Below are 17,098 nucleotides of genomic sequence, written 5' to 3'. Positions count from 1 at the left end.
CTGGCTAAATGTTATGATTTTTTTTTTCTAACTGGAAATTTAAGACTATTGTTGTGATGAAACTTAAAAACATTTTATCTAAAAGAAACCACTTAGGGAGCCAAGATGGTGGAAAGGAAGCAGTAACTTTTCTAAGCTCCTTCAGGAATCCCATCACTAAACTTTAAAAAGTGACTAACAACTTTAAATACTTTAAATACCAAATAAAATTAACTAACCTGATGATAAAAAAACCTTCTAAAGGGAGTCAAAGGGACTACAATAAGATAAAAGGGAAGGATGAAATAGAAAAAAGTAAATTATGCTATACAAAGAGGCATAAAAACACACTACAGTAGAGGGGAAGGAAAGAAGGAGAGGAACATCACATCATTTGAACATTATTCTTACTGGTTCTGGTTCAAAGAGGGATCAACATAATCAGTTAAGTTTAAGACTGTAATGTGAAAAGACACAAAAACTCATTAAATCAAGGGAAAGGAAGGAGGGAGAGGAGTGCTGTATGGCGCTGTATGAAATTGATTCTCATTGGTTTGGGGTCAAAGGGGGAATAACATACTGTGACAGGTATAAAAATCTATTGTGTCCTATAGGCAGTAGGAGAGTAGGGAGGGATCAAAAGGGGGGGGGAAGAAAAGGGGAAGAAAATATAAGGAGGGTAGGTAAAGAAGGGGGGGTTACCAAGAGGGAACACTGAGGGAGGTGGTGGTCAAAAGGAAAACCCTCAAGGAGGGGAAGGGAGAAGGAAGAAACAAAACCATGAGCAGGGGAGGGAATAGGATGGAGGGGATGGGACAGATAGCAATCATTACTGTGAATGTGAATGGGATGAACTCTCCCATAAAACAGAAGCAGATAGCAGAATGGATTAAAAACCATATTCCTACAATATGCTGTCTACAAAAAACACATTTGAAACAAAGGGATACCCACATGGTAAAGGTAAAAGGCTGGAGTAGAATATATTATGCCTCAGCTAAAGTGAAAAAAAAAAGCAGGGGTAGCAATCCTTATCTCAGTTAAAGCAAAAGCAAAAATAGATCTAATTAAAAGAGATAAGGAAAGAAACTATATCCTCCTAAAAGGCATCATTGAGAATGAAGCAATATCATTACTTAACAAATATATATATATATATATATATATACATACATATATACATATATATGTATATATGTATATGTGTGTGTATGTGTGTGTATGTGTATATATATATATATATATATATATATATACACCAAGTGGTATAGCATCCAGATTCCTAGAGGTTAAGGAAATTAGAGGTAGAAATAGATAGCAAAATTATACTAGTGGGGGACCTTAATCTCCCCCTCTCTGAACTTGATAAATCTAACCTCAAAATAAACAAGAAAGAAGTTAAGGAAGCCAACAAAATTTTAGAGAGGCTTGATATCTCTGGAGAAAACTGAATGGGGATAAAAAGGAGTATACATTCTTCTCAGCAATTTGTGGCACATACTCAAAAACTGACAATGTTCTAGGGCATAAAAACCTCATATTTCTGTGCAGTAAGGCAGAAATATTAAATGCATCCTTCTCAGATCATGATGCAATAAAAATTATATGCAATAAAGAGCCAGGGAAAGACAGACTAAAAACTAATTGGAAATTAAACAATTTAATCCTAAAGAATGAGAGGGTCAAACAAGAAATTATAGAAAAAATCAGTAATTTCATACAAGAGATTTATATTAATGAAACAACGTACCAAAATTTGTGGGATGCATTAAAGGCAGTTCTTAGGGGAAGTTTTATATCCCTACGTTCATACATGATTAAATTAGAGAAAAGGGAGGTCAATGAACTGGGCATGCAATTGAAAAACCTAGACAAAGAACAAATTCAGAATCCCCAATTAAATACTAAATTAGAAATATTGAAAACCAAAGGAGAGATTAATGAATTTGAAATTAAGAAAACTGTTGAATTAATAAATAAAGCTAAGCTGGTTTTATGAAAAAAACAATAAAATTCATAAACCCTTAGTCAATATGATAAAAAAACAGAAAGAAGAAAACCAAATTTTGAGTATCAAAAATTAAAAGGGTACATCTACCTCCAATGAAGAGGAAATCAAAACAATAATTAGGAATTGTTTTTCCCAATTGTATGCACATAAATTTGACAATCTTAGGGAAATGGATGAATATTTACAAAAAAAAATACAAGTTGCCCAGTTTAACTGAAGAGGAAGTAAATTACTTAAATAACCCCATCTCAGAAAAAGAAATTGAATAGCCATCAGTCAACTTCCTAGGAAAAAATCTCCATGGCCAGATAGATTTACTATTGAATTCTATCAAACATTTAAAGAACAATTGATTTCAATACTCTACAAACTATTTGGGAAAATTAGTGGAGTCCTACAAAATTATTTTTATGATACAAATATGGTACTGATACCTCAATCAGTAAGAGATAAAAGAGAGAAAGGAAATTATAGACTAATCTCCCTCATGAATATAGATGCAAAAATTTTAAATTAAATATTAGCAAAAAGACTACAGCAACTTATCTCAAGAAAATACACTTTGATCAGGTAGCATTTATTCCAGAAATGCAAGGAAGGTTTAATATTAGGAAAATTATCAGCATAATTGATCATATCAACAATGAAACTAGCATAAACCACATGATTACCTCAATAGATGGAGAAAAGGTTTTGACACAATACAACATCCATTCCTATTAAAAACACTACAAAGTATAGGAATAAATGGAGCCTTCCTTAAAATCATAGATAGTATGTATTTAAAACCATCAGCAAGTATTATATGTAATGAGGATAAGCTAGAATCATTTCCAATATGATCAGGGGTGAAACAAGGGTGTCCACTATCACCCCTCTTATTCAATCTGGTACTAGAAATGTTAGCAGTAGCAATTAGAGAAGAAAAAGAAATCAAAGAATCAAATTAGGCAAAGAAGAGACCAAGCTATCACTCTTTGCAGATGTTATGATGATATACTTAGAGAATCCTAGAGAATCAAGTAAAAAACTACTTGAAACCATAAATAAATTTTGCAAAGTTGCAGTATATAAAATAAACACACATAAATCCTCAGCATTCCTATATATTTCCAATGAAATTCAACAGCAAGAGATAGAAAGAGAAATCCCATTTAAAGTTAATGTAGACATTACTAAATATTTGGGAATCTGCCTGCCAAAACAAACCCAGGACCTATATGATCACAACTACAAAACACTTTTCACACAAATAAAGTCAGATCTAACTAATTGGAAAAAAATATCAATTGCTTATGACTGAGTAGAGTTAATATAATAAAAATGACCATTTTACCTAATTCAATTATATATTTAGTGCCATACAATCAATTTACCAAAAAAACTACTTCATGGAGCTAGAAAAAAATAGTAACAAAATTCATTCGGAAGAATAAATGGTCCAGAATAACAGGGGAATTAATGAAAAGAAATGCTAGGGAAGGTGGACTAGCTATGCCAGATTTCAGTCTGTTATCAATCAGTCATCAAAACTACTTGGTACTTGCTGAGGAATAGAGTAGTGGATCAATGGAATAGATTAGGCACATGAGATTCAGCAGTCAATGACTGTAGTAATCTATTGTTAGATAAACCCAAAGACCCCAGTTTTTGGGATAAGAACTGACTATTTGAAAAAAAAATTGCTGGGAATACTGGAATATACTATAGCAGAAACTGGGCATAGACCGTTATCTAACACCATATACCAAAATCAGGTCTAAATGGGTGCATTATCTAGGTATAAAGGTTGATACTGTAAGCAATCTCGGAAAATAAGGAATAGTTCACCTGTCAGATTTGAAAGACTTTATGACTAAACAAGAATTAGAGAGCATTATAAAATGCAAAATGGATAATTTTGATTACAATAAATTGAAAAGCTTCTGTACAAACAAATCCAATGTAACCAAGATTAAGAGGGAGGTGGGAAATTGGGAAAGAATTTTTACAACCCATGTCTCTGATAAATGACTCATTTCTAAAATATACAGAGAATTGATTCAAATCTATAAGAATACAAGTCAGTCCCCAATTGATAAATGGTCAAAGGATATAAACAGACAGTTTTCAGAGAAAGAAATTAAAGATATCTATAAGCACATGAAGAAATGTTCTAAATCACTATTGATTAGAGAAATGCAAATCAAAACAACTCTGAGTTACCACATCTCACCAGCCAGATTGGCTAAGATGAGAAAACAGGAAAGTGACAAATTCTGGAGAGGATGTGGACAAACTGGAACACTAATGCATTGCTGGTGGAGTTGTGAACTGATCCAACCTTTCTGGAGAGCAATCTGGAATTATGTCCAATGGGCTATAAATAATTTCATACCCTTTGACCCAGCAATACCACTTCTAGGGTTATATCCCAAAGAGATCATAGAAGTGGGAGATAGACCCATATGTACAAACATATTTATAGCAGCTCTTTTTGTGGTAGCAAAGAATTGCACATTAAGGGGGTGCCCATCAATTGGGGAATGGCTGAACAAGTTATGGTATATGTATGTTATGGAATACTATTGTGCTATAAGAAACGAGGAGCAGATGGACTTCATATTTACCTGGAAAGGCTTATACGAACTGATGCTGAGTGAGAAGAGTAGAACCAGGAGAAATTTGTGCACAGTTACAGCATAACATATGTGTGATGACCAACTTTGATAGACTGGACTCTTTTCAGTAATGCAGTGATATAAGTCAATCCCAAAAGACTCATGATGGTGAGAGATGTCTATATCCAGAGAAAGAACTGAGTTTGCATCCAGACTGAAGCAAACTACCTGATCTTTTCCCTTTTCTTGTTTGGTTTTATTTCCTCTTTACCATTTTTCATTCCATCTGATACAATCCATCTTTATTACCTGACTAATTTCTAATGTGATAGTATTTACAAATCCTATAATTGACTGTATGCTGCCATGGGGCAGCGGAGGGGAAGCAGGGGGACAGAATGTGAAACTTAAAGAGTTGTGGAATTGAATCTTGTAAACTAAAAGTAAACAAACAAATTAATTTTAAAAAGACTACTTAAAGCCAAACAGGAAGGAACCATGTAGACATATTTTTTTTTGAGGGTGGGGGGTGGGGGATGTTAGCCCTTAGCCTTTTAAGTGACCTAATTATGATAAGGTATTATATATACAGTGCAAAATGATAAGAGGTGGGAAATTACTAGAAACAAGTTGGGAACTTACTGATGTCCTTAAATGATAGACTAATTTCTATGCAAAATTAAAGTATTCAGTAATTTGGTGGACCCTTGGACTGCCTTGACATAAACTGAATTCCACTTAATAAGTATAATCGTGTTATATAAAGTCCCTTGGATATATATGGTGCTCCATATGCTACAATTTTAGGCTACTTATTCTTTTCTTCTCCTTAATTAGGGAAGAGCTAGTTTTAATCTTATAAAGATGATTAGCAAACCCCCACAAAAGGAAAGTGCAAAGACATAATTTTTAAGCAATATGATTTTGATTGATGGAGAAAAAGTATATGTAAAATATATATTACATATTAGTGTTTGTAGATGTTTTCCCTTTATTGACCTGTCATGTTTCATATTTAAGTATTTTGTCCATCTTAATTGTGTCTCTCCTAAGACTTAGTGTAAATGTGTTTTCCCTCTACTATCCCTCATTCTTTTATGAATCAACATTTTTTTTGCAATCTTCCATCATCTTCATTCATAATAGTTTGCAAGTGAGATATATTCTCAATTGGTGTTGCACCTCATTGTCATATCATTCAGCTTGCTAATGAGAACAGGGTTCTTTTGTTCTCATAGTAACAAATGATTTATTCCAGTTTAAAGTTTTTAAAAATTATTATTATTATTATTAGTTGGGGTTAAGTAACTTGTCCAAGGTTACACAGCTAGTTCTTTTTTGTGTGGGTGTTAAGTGTCTGAGGCCAGAACTGAACTTGGTTCCTCCTGACTCCGGGGCTGGCACTTAACTCACTGTGCCACCTAGCCACCCCTAAAAAATTATGATAGAGTATGCTAATGTTATGTATTTGTTTCCCATTGTGTGGCATAAACATATCATTTAAATATTTCATATTGTAGTTGCTTCAAGTTTCCAATATGTTTTCCATTTTTATTCTCTGTTCTAATTTGGTTTCAATCTTTTTTTAATAACCAAAAGTGAAGTAGTACTCAACATTTGAAAAAAAAATCATAAATCATATTCTTATCTTTTAAAGAAGGTATATCAGGTGGGGTCAGAGTCAAGATGGCAGAGTAGAAACAGGACTTCCATGTGGCTCTGGCTTCCAGACAGGGATTTTCCAAATTGTATTTCATTGTAGACTACATTTCTTACACTCACACAACTGATTGAAAAGTACAAAAATTATAAAATTCCACTGTGCCTACTTGTTTGTTGAAAAGAGTAAAGGACTCTCCTCTGACACTGTTACCACCCTATTATAGGTTTTCATCACCTCATGCCTAGACTTCCCCTTGTTATGGTGGTAACACATTATTGCCAAAATTGTTCCTAGTGTATCCCACAGAGGGCCTAGTTTTGAATTATATCACCAAGATACCCAGATCCACAAATTGGCAGCCAAAACAACTTTTTATTAAAGGGATCATCTCATATTACCAGCAGCAGGAATAAAGATCCTGTGAAAATGTACACCTCTATTTAATCTTCCACATAATTAAGATGAAACTTCAAAATCCTACTTATGGTAGTGTTTTTTGTAGTCATAGGTCTACTGTAAGTTACAGGTAAGAGAGCTTACCTCCTCATGTTCGTGCCACAAACTCATGGAGGGATTGCACATATTTCTCCATATTAGAATCAGACAGCATTCATTGTAACTGAACTGAGAAAAACAAAAACAAAACACTTTGCTCATTCCATTTGTATATGGTCTCCTGCAAATTTTTACTTATCCTACATGCTCACCAATTTTTTGGATAATTGTTGCAGGCGTTTGCCCTCACAACAGATCTAGACGACTAGCCCTACGGCCCTCTTACTTACCCATCCCGGGTCTTCGGTCGTCACCGGCCCCTCACGGGGAAAAAACACCAGACAGAAGGCGGAGGAGTGAAACGGGGTGGTTTATTCTTCAGCAGTTACATGGCAGAGAGAGAGAGAGAGCCCTCTCACACGAGAAAATATATAGCGAGTCCGAGCCAATCAGATCGCAGTCTTACATTTATGGCCTTATATGGTGATCACCCCATGGCCTTATATGGAGATCACCCCATCAAGCTTATACATATTCATTCAAAGCAACCATGGCACCGCCCAAAACCCCTCCCCCTCCCCCATCAACTCCCCCTTTTTCTTTAAAGCAAACGATAATCCTATATGCCAAAAGAATCAAAAGCCTTCAGCAGCTATTGGCAGTGCAGGCTGCTAAGCTTCTCGCTACAGGCGACACAGGTGACCATGCTTCTTGCCCAAAAGACCACGGAAAAATCCCATTACCACTCAGGGGTCCTGTCCCAAGGACTCTGACGTGCGGTGCGGGGGCCTCTGGCTTAGGTCACCTCCGATTCACTCGAACCTTACCCGTCATAGGACACCGACACCCTGGGTCCTGTCTTAGGCGGCCGAGGAGGGAGGAGTTGCCCGTCATGGAGTCACCCCCATCTTACCCCAGGTGTCACACGTCCTCCATGGCCTGGAACCATACCTGAGGATCTCCCCCCTCTTGGAGGGTAAAAAGGGCCTGTTGGGTCAGAAGCATGTAGCCATCCTGACGGCGCCGTAGCTTGCAAACACAATACAAAAGCAAAATAATTACAAGAACAAACACCACGGTGGAGGAGGTTAAGCCTCCCCACTGTGAGAACCAGGTTGTAACATCATGCAGCCACTTAGACAGTCCGGAAAGAACGGCAGGATCGACAGAGGTGGAATTCACCGATGCAATAGCCAGTCTTAATTGTCTTATCTGTTGTTCGTATTCGGCAGACCAATTGCCTAGGAGGAGAACGGAAAGTTGACAGGACAGGTTAGCTGCTCTAGTAAAGTTCTCATACAAAACGGGAGTAACACATAAACCAGGCATACGCAGAGTACATCCAACTTGGGCTACCTCCCAGAGGACATCAACCTCCTCCTGAATCAGGTCCACCCTCTGCTTCAGAAGCATCATTCCGGTATACAGATGCCCATTTATTCCCTCTTGGGCTGTCAAGGCCATGGTAACGGAGGCGCTCAGATTGGCGACCGCTGTCGCAGTCGGCACAGCATAAGCCAAACTGGCGGCTGCTGCAGCAGCCGCAGCGGCAGCAACAGCAATGGCGGCAATAATGGCAGCAGAAATGCCGAAATCTCTTTTGGGCCTTAACTGCAAAGCAGAGTGGGTAATGTTAAGTGGCCAGGGAACCCACCGTGGGAGGCGGAGGACAACTGCCAATGGGAACGCTTGAGCATTCCAGCAGGAAGAATAAAAGCAGTCATTCTTACATTGGAGAAGAGACTCATTGTGTCCTGTCCGATTGGAAACCAAAAACAGAAAGGGTTGCCAAACACAGACAGGTGTGGGTGGTATCTGTATGTGCTTGACTGGCCTTGACATATTAAAATCGAAGGGTTCCAGTTCTGTCCATGTACCATTTCCCCACCCCATGACCCCGCCCAACAGCATGGCCATGGGGCGCAAATCCAAACAAGCGCCCCCCTCCCCACAGAGCAACCACAAATCAAAAGGGTTTGCAGTGACCCCAGGATCTTCATAATGAAGATGACGCGAGTTTATATCGGAGGTAACAGTGGACATAAGAGGTTTAGCATCTTGGCAAGTCCAGTTGGTTGCCACACCCGCAGTAACATTACCAGAAGGGATAGGAGGGGAAAAGGTAAAAAACGGGTGCACAGGGACAGATGCGGGTGACTGGCACTCCGTCCAGGGCCAAAAATCCTTGTGGCGGGAGGGCCGACAGTGAGGCTGGGCGCTGGGCTGGGGTCGCCACTCCCCTCCGCCCTCTCCACAAAGGAGACCACTGTTATCCTTCGCTCTAATCATTGTGCGGGCCGGCCAAAGTCCTCTCAATAGGGAGCCGTTCGCCTTCTTGCTTGTAAAGTTGAGGCGGTCAGACCACACAGCCTCTTGAGGAAACAGCCCGACACATGGTGACAGTTCCGGATCGACTGTGGGTGTGATTTGAAAACATAACGTCCCATTAAGTGATATTGTCCTGTTACTTTCCACCGGCCTAGTGTCGTTGTTGAGGTGCAGAACAGGGAGCTTAAGGGTGTTGTTAACTGTAAATAAACGAGGAAAAACTTGTGCCGAAGAAGTCACAGGCATGGGTCTCGGGAAGGTGGAAAGCAGTCCCCAGCGTAATTCCGTCACGGCATTCTCAGCAAGGAGACCCAAGATGAGGAGGGTGAGTCAACAATCTGAAAGACAAGAAGAACAAGAATTCTCCTCACCCCCCAACCTGTCGGGGGTGGTGCCTTAATCAAGATCCCTAACTTTGTGAAGGGGCACCCATTGCTGTACCGCTGTTGGGTCATTATTTGGAAAAAAGGAAAGGTGGCCGGGCCTTCTTCTAACCACTTTTACAGGGCCGTGCCATTGGCCCCCCCGATCCTGCCACATTACCCTGGAACCGGGCAGTGCCAGGTTAGGTGCGGGGAGGGTCAATGGAGAAGAGGTGGTGTTCTCACCGGAGGTGCTCCAGAACCTCATGGCGGCAGTGGTGCCGTCATCTCTAACTTGCAGGAAATTTAAGGTAAAGACAACCTGGGCCAACTCTTGACGAGTGACCGACCTGCATATTCCCCTTTTTTGTTTAAACAGGACGGTCTTAAGTGTACGGTTTGCCCGTTCAACAAGGGCTTGCCCGGTAGGGTTGTAGGGGAGGCCTGTAGCATGTTGAATAGAAAATTCAGTACAGAACAAGGCAAAAGCCTTGGAAGTATATGCCGGGCCATTATCAGTCTTTAAGGCTAATGGCACTCCTAGGATAGAAATCATTTCATAGAGATGGGCAATAACAGCCCTGGTCGACTCACGAGGCTGCAGGGAAGCAAAGACAAAAGATGAGAAGGTATCAACACAAACATGGATAAACTTAGAGCCAAGATGTGTAACATCCATTTGCCAAAGCTCATTGGGGGCAGTACCTCGGGGGTTAAATGCGTCCTCCTTAATGCGAGGGCGGAAGGGGGCACACACAATACATGACCGGACAATAAGTCTGGCCTTGCTCTTCGGCACACCATAAAGAGCCCTAAGAGACCGAGCTGAGATATGGAACTTAGCATGTGCCAACTGTGCAGGGGAATCTTTCGGGGGGAGAGAGGGTGGGGAAAGGCTAACTGCGTGGAGGGCCTGGTCCGCTTGTGCATTCCCAGAGTAAATGGGACCCACAGCAGTAATGTGCGACCGAACATGCAGCACATAAAGAGGGTGGCGCCTAAGATGAAGTAGCTCCTGAACCTCTTGAAGGAGCCTCAAGACCACAGTGCGCGGAGAAATATACGCAGAAGGGAGGCGGGGCAGCATGAGGGCGCAATATTGGCTGTCTGTAATCAAATTAAAAGGAACATCAGCATATAGCCGAAGGGCTTGTTGCACAGCAAACAGCTCATTCTTTTGGGTGGATGTGTATGGAGTATTGAAAAGCCAGGTGTGGGGAACACTCGGATCATAAACTACTGCGCGGCGGTCCTTTGTTGCATCAGTAAAAACATTAGGGCCCTGCACGGGCACGCCAGACACCACCGGTATAGGGGGTCTCAGCTCCAAAGAGGCAAACATACGGAGCAAAGCAGGGCGAGAGACCTTACAAGTCCTCACCGAAGTCAGAAGGGTCGCCCAGGACAGGGACTCCTGGGCTAAAGTCATGGCAAGCTCCGGGGAAATGGAGCAATTCAAGGCAAAGTCGCACCCAAACAGGCAACGACAACGATGTAAAGCCTGAAGGGCAAAAAGGCAATAAGCCTCCCATTTATCCACCAGGGACGCCTTGCTCACCTTTGGGTACAACCACTCTAGACATCCCTGCTTTTGGAACAGGCAGCCCCACTGTGGGCCGCTGTCACTCAGTACTTGGAAATAAACTGGAGAGCCGGGAATGTAACGAGTCAAGGTGGTCTGGGCCCTCTTCAGAACCTCCTCGACTGCCTGAACCGCCTCTGGGGTCCAACTCCTAGGGGAACTCAGCGAAGAGTCTCCTCGGAGCAGCTCATACAAAGGTTGCATCACACTGGCAGGCAAGGGGTTTGTGGCTCTAATCCATTGGAAGGCGCCAACCAGCCTCTGGAAGTCATTCAAGGTCTTATAAGCACTCAATTTGATAGGAGGCAAGGTCCTTTGAACAGCACTAGCGGTAATCCTATGTCCCAAATACTCATAGGGGGGGTGCCTCTGTACCTTCTCGGGAGCTATAACAAAATTCTGTTGAGCCAATGTCTGCATCATGAAGGAAAGGCATTCCTGTACCTTTCCAGCTGTAGGGCCAGCAACAAGAATATCATCCATGTAATGGATAATTATGAACTCTTTGTATTGATCCCTAATTGGCTCCAAGATCTGGGCGACATAGAACTGGCAGAGGGTAGGGCTATTAGCCATTCCTTGGGGCAGAACCTTAAACTGAAACCTCTTAGAGGGAGCCTGGAAATTTATAGAGGGTACAGAAAAGGCAAATTTCTCCCTGTCCCCAGGGTGCAGGGGAATGCTATAAAAGCAGTCCTGAATATCAATGACTGCGATATGCCAATTTTGGGGGATAGCTATGGGCATAGGCAAGCCAGGTTGTAATGAGCCCATAGGGAGCAAACAGGCATTTATAGCTCTGAGGTCTACAAGCATCCTCCATTTTCCCGATTTCTTCTTAATAACAAAAACTGGGGAATTATATGGGCTAAAGGAGGGTTCAATCCTATCATTCCGCAAAAGGGAGCCAACAATTTTTTGTAAAGCAGTGAGCTTCTCGGCTTTAAGGGGCCACTGCTCAACCCAGACCGGGCAGCTATTCGTCCAGGTCAGTTTTGGGGCGAAGCTCAAATCGAGAGTGGTCCCTATCCATTTCCCGGCAAGCAGTCCAGGGTTACTAAGGAGAGTTGCATTTGCGCAAGAACATCCCGCCCCCACAGAGCATAAGGCAGCTCGGGGAGACACAAAGGAGTGAACCTGCCTGCATTATCATCCACCGACCACGAGAGGGCACGAGCCGATCTCTGAGCTCTCTTGTTCCCCCCCACTCCCTGGACTGGCGTGGATGCAACCATCAAGGGCCATTCTTTCCTCCACTGATCCAAATTAATGACTGAACAATCAGCCCCCGTATCAATGATCCCTAAGATCGGATAATTCTCAACATGAATAATCAAAGTGGGACGGTTCAAAGTGATGGAACGAGCCCAATTCAATTGGCAAGGATGCTGGGATGAGGGGCCGAAGGGAAACGCCTTAGCAATGATCTGATCAGCCCATATGGAGACGGGGGTGCAGTGTGGATTAAACAGGGTCAACATTGCCTCCATATCCTCTGCTACTTGGGTGGGGACCTCAAAGTCAGGAGAGCCTTCTAGGCCGGTCACTACAGCTGGGTGGAAAGGCAAATGGGCAGGGACTGTTATCGCCTCTCCAGGGGGAAGTGTAAAGATGGAGGGTTGTTTTCCAGGAGAGGCCCTGACTCTTACAAGCTGAGGATAATTGCCGCTTAACGAGGATGGGGGAGGGGCCCTGCGGCTGGGCCCCTCCACCCGCCGTTTCCCTGCGGTTGAGATCCGGGGGAGACCCCGGTCTCCAAAGGGGCTTGTTCGCTGCCCTGTTTATTCTTGGCGCGACAAAACCGCGCTATGTGGCCAAGGCATCCACAGTTAAAACACTTAGGAGGTGTTCCTTTGGAGGTGGCTTTGCACTGGGCCTTATAATGGCCGTATTGACCACATTGAAAACAAGCCTGCCTGCCGGGACCTTTCTGGGCTGACGAGCTGAGTTGTTGTATAGCCGCCAAGAGGCTCTGTTCCCTCTCTGTATTCGAGACTGTCAATTTTTCCAGCGCCTGTACAAGCTGGCGGTCCCTATCCTGGGCAGTGCAAACCAACTGTGCAATCGGATTTTCCAGGGGCAGGTCCATTAACTTATCTATGACGTCCTCCAAGGGGGCCTCCGATGGCAGGGATGCCACCGCAGCTGCCTCCCTGGAGCGCAGGCCTTCCTTAACCAACTGCTTAATGAGTATGTCCATTCCAGGGCCGCTGCCTAGGGTCCTATGGACCGTCTCCTGAACTTGGTTAACAAAAGAAAGGGGGGTCTGATCAGGTCTTTGTTTCAGGCCAACTAATTTAGGGCCCCCTGTCATACCCTTGGCAGAAACCTTCTCCCAGGCCGCTATGTGTGCGGCCTTGACATCATCTAATTCTAACTGCCCATAGGCTGCCTGTACGGCCGGGTTGGAAAAATGGCCAGTGCCACAAATTAAGTGCTCAGTGTCTTGAGGGGCCCTGCCGGGTCTAAGTCGGGCCAAATGCCGGGCCTCCCTCTTCACTTGTGCCTGGAAGGCAAGATGCATAGCAGGGTCTAGACAAGACATAGCTAGTTCGTCAAAATCCCCCGGGGTCCAGGGGTGAGCGGTCACTAGGTTCATAAGTAGCCTCCTAACATAAGGTGAAGAAGGGCCATACTTAGTCACCGCCTCTTTGAACTCTTTCAGTGTCTTATATGGGATGGGAGAATGAGTACGCTGACCCGTAAGGGGATCAGTCAAAATGGGATAGACATCCCAAGAGGCGAAGTCCACCTCTGCGCCCGCCTCCGCCGCCACACGGAGGCTCCGCCTTATTAACCCCTCTCCCTCACAAATATTCGCCTCTCGCCTTTTTTCATAATGAGGAGGCGGGGGCGGAGGGCAGGGAGGGGCGACATATGCGGAACTAGCAGCGAAAGACGGGGCAGGACAGCAAGTGCCTGGCAGACAGGAGGTGCCTGGTGGCAGGGCGGGGGTAAAGGGCACGGAAGTGGGGAGCACGCCCCCTGCGTCCGTTTCCCCTTTGTTCCCCTGTCTCTCCTTCCTCCCCCAAAGCGAGGGAGTGTCTTTCCGGGTCCTCCTTCTCTCCCTCTGTCCCTGGGCGCCATCTTGGCACTCATCTGCCTCTTCTGAACTGCTAGCGGAACTACCCGCTGCTCGGTTCGTCACCACGGCTCTTAAGTCCTCCCACGGATATTGATGGGAGCCCCCTGGGTCCTTCAATTCCTTATTCTTCCCGCTATCTGACTCTGAATCTGACCCGGCTAATGAGGAGCCCACCTGTGTGGCCAAGGACCGGGAGGCGGCAATCGGGGAAGGATTCAATGCCGCGTCCACTATCTTAAAGACTGAAAAATCGGTGGGTGTTAGCGAACCAGGGCAGCCATTCTCAAAAGCTGCCATCTGCTGTCCCACAACTCTCCATCTATCGGCCTGTATGCCGACATGCCTGACCCAAGGGCATATGTCCCAGATCTTATCTATAAACTCCCTACAGGTCTTAATGGGGATTTTTGCCCCCCTTTGGGCGCAGAGCTTATAAAGTTGCGCCGCTATCACCCCCTTCTCCTCCGGCCTAAATACAGGGATACTATGCCCTGTTCCCATCCTATCCTCTTCCCGAGGCTACAGTGGCCTCGAGGCTGTCTGGCGACTGGAGCAGACCAGCTGCGTCCAGCAGACCGTCCGCCAGCTAGTCGTCCCGAAGGGTCAGCCCCACGTTGGGCGCCAAAATCTGTTGCGGGCGTTTGCCCTCACAACAGATCTAGACGACTAGCCCTACGGCCCTCTTACTTACCCATCCCGGGTCTTCGGTCGTCACCGGCCCCTCACGGGGAAAAAACACCAGACAGAAGGCGGAGGAGTGAAACGGGGTGGTTTATTCTTCAGCAGTTACATGGCAGAAAGAGAGAGAGCCCTCTCACACGAGAAAATATATAGCAAGTCCGAGCCAATCAGATCGCAGTCTTACATTTATGGCCTTATATGGTGATCACCCCATGGCCTTATATGGAGATCACCCCATCAAGCTTATACATATTCATTCAAAGCAACCATGGCACCGCCCAAAACCCTTCCCCCTCCCCCATCAGATAATAATAGAGTTCAGAGGATAGCTACTCTTTTTCTTGAAAGAACTGTGATTCAAAAAATCTTAAGAGGCTAGAGTATTGGGCCAAATCTAATAAAAATGGAATATAATCAATGTAACTATAAAACTGTATTCCTCGATTTAAAAAAAATTAGATGTGTAAATGTAGTCAGTATATCATTTGGGAAACATAAATAAACAAGAATTCATGTTAAAAAAAAACTTTGAATTTTCATTTACTGCTATACAAGTTACATTTTAGTATGTACTATGATACTGCAGGAATATAAATGAAATAAATGCACTCCTAGTCTGCATTAACAGATATGTGGCATCTGAAATTAAAGATGTGTCAATTTCAATGTATTTAAATCTGGCCAGACCATACCTCCTGGATGCAAATTTTAAGAAGAAAATGAACAAACTGGAGTTTTCTAGTAGAAAGAAACTAGAAGGATGTTAATACTAGAAAATGCACCACATATAATATTGGTTGGATGGAATAGGGATATTTAGGTAGAAGGAGAAAAGATATAAGGGAGTCCTGACAGACAATTTATTTGAAGGTCTTTCATATAAAAAAAAAAAAAAATATATATATATATATATATATATATATATATATATATATATATATATATTCTTGGCCACAGCCAATAGAACTTGAAGCCATGGGTGAAAATTGCTTACAGGCAGATTTCCATTCAATATGAAGAAAAACTTTTCAAACAAAGCAACTCAACTGTCAATGGATCATTTTCTATCATGGGATTTTGAAGTAGTTTCCAGAAGATCTTTATTTGCAACATGTTCTGCTTGGGTATGGGTTGTACTACTCTGTTAATAGTCCTTCAAATTCTGAGATTCTTTTGTGCCATATGAGACAAGATCCTGAGGAAAGAAGTTAAGATGGGAACAGAAGTTCTACTAGGGGTGGGGTGGGGATTGTCTCATGCATCTATGTATGAAAATTAGAAGATGAAAAGCAGCATTAGAAGGGAGAGAAGAGAGACCCACTTCCTTCTATGGTTGAGAGAGAAGACACATGAGATCCTGGCCTCTTTTCAGCATAATGGATGCAGAAAGACTGGGAAGAAACCAACACAAAGAATTTAAATCATATCTTTATTCTCAGCTTGCTGCAGTAGAAATTTCAGGGAATTTCCCCTTGAGTAAGATCTAAGACTTCATTGAAAGCCTCTCAATAGGGGGCTTTTTCAATCTGTGTTGGCTGGCATATATCCTCATTTTTAAATGTTTTCTGATTTCTGTTAGGTTGGATGGGTTTCTTAGCTATTTCCTATGTGTGTTCATTGGGGAACTCATATTCAGTTGAAAGACAGTCAGGCTTTGGAGTTAAAGTTTAGGGTACTCCTTGAATCTAAAAAATTATATCCCATGGACAAATAATAATTTAGAAAATAGATTTAACTAAAGTCTAGCACCCCTGAATCTGAGAAAAGTAGAGTGGACAAGATCAAGATCCAATCTCATTCTTTTCCTTCTTGCAGGAACTGAAGATTCCCTTGGAGAAAGGTGGGGGAAAGAAATATTAGAGATATATATCCTTGGCTCCATGTAAGCCACACATGACATGCCTTAAATAATAAAAAACAAAAGTGAGAACGTTATTAACTATGCAAGAGATAGAGTCAATTAGAGAAGGGAAAATAGTTAATTTGAAACATCGAAAAACTTCACAAAAGGAAACAATACAAGTAGATTGAGATAAGCTGTCTAGTGTAAAAAAGTTAACATAAAATATAATTGATAAAATCTAACATCTAAATTATTTGGAGAATTGACATAAATATAGGAGACCAAGAGACATCCTTCAATATATATGTGGAAAAAATATAACCAAATATTTCTCAAAAGAACTGGATGATCATTTGAGAGCATACTTCATCAATTATGTAGAAAATGCAAATTAAAAAAAACTTTTTTTTTTCCATTTCAGTTCACATCTTTAAAATTGACATTGATGATAGGATGGAAGTCAATTCCA

The sequence above is a fragment of the Petaurus breviceps genome, unplaced genomic scaffold, assembly GCF_028583685.1.
Source record: "Petaurus breviceps papuanus isolate PSGF00001 unplaced genomic scaffold, PetGlider_PUasm1.0 90895, whole genome shotgun sequence".
Taxonomy (NCBI): Eukaryota; Metazoa; Chordata; class Mammalia; order Diprotodontia; family Petauridae; genus Petaurus; species Petaurus breviceps.
Note: the sequence above shows the minus strand (reverse complement) of the source record.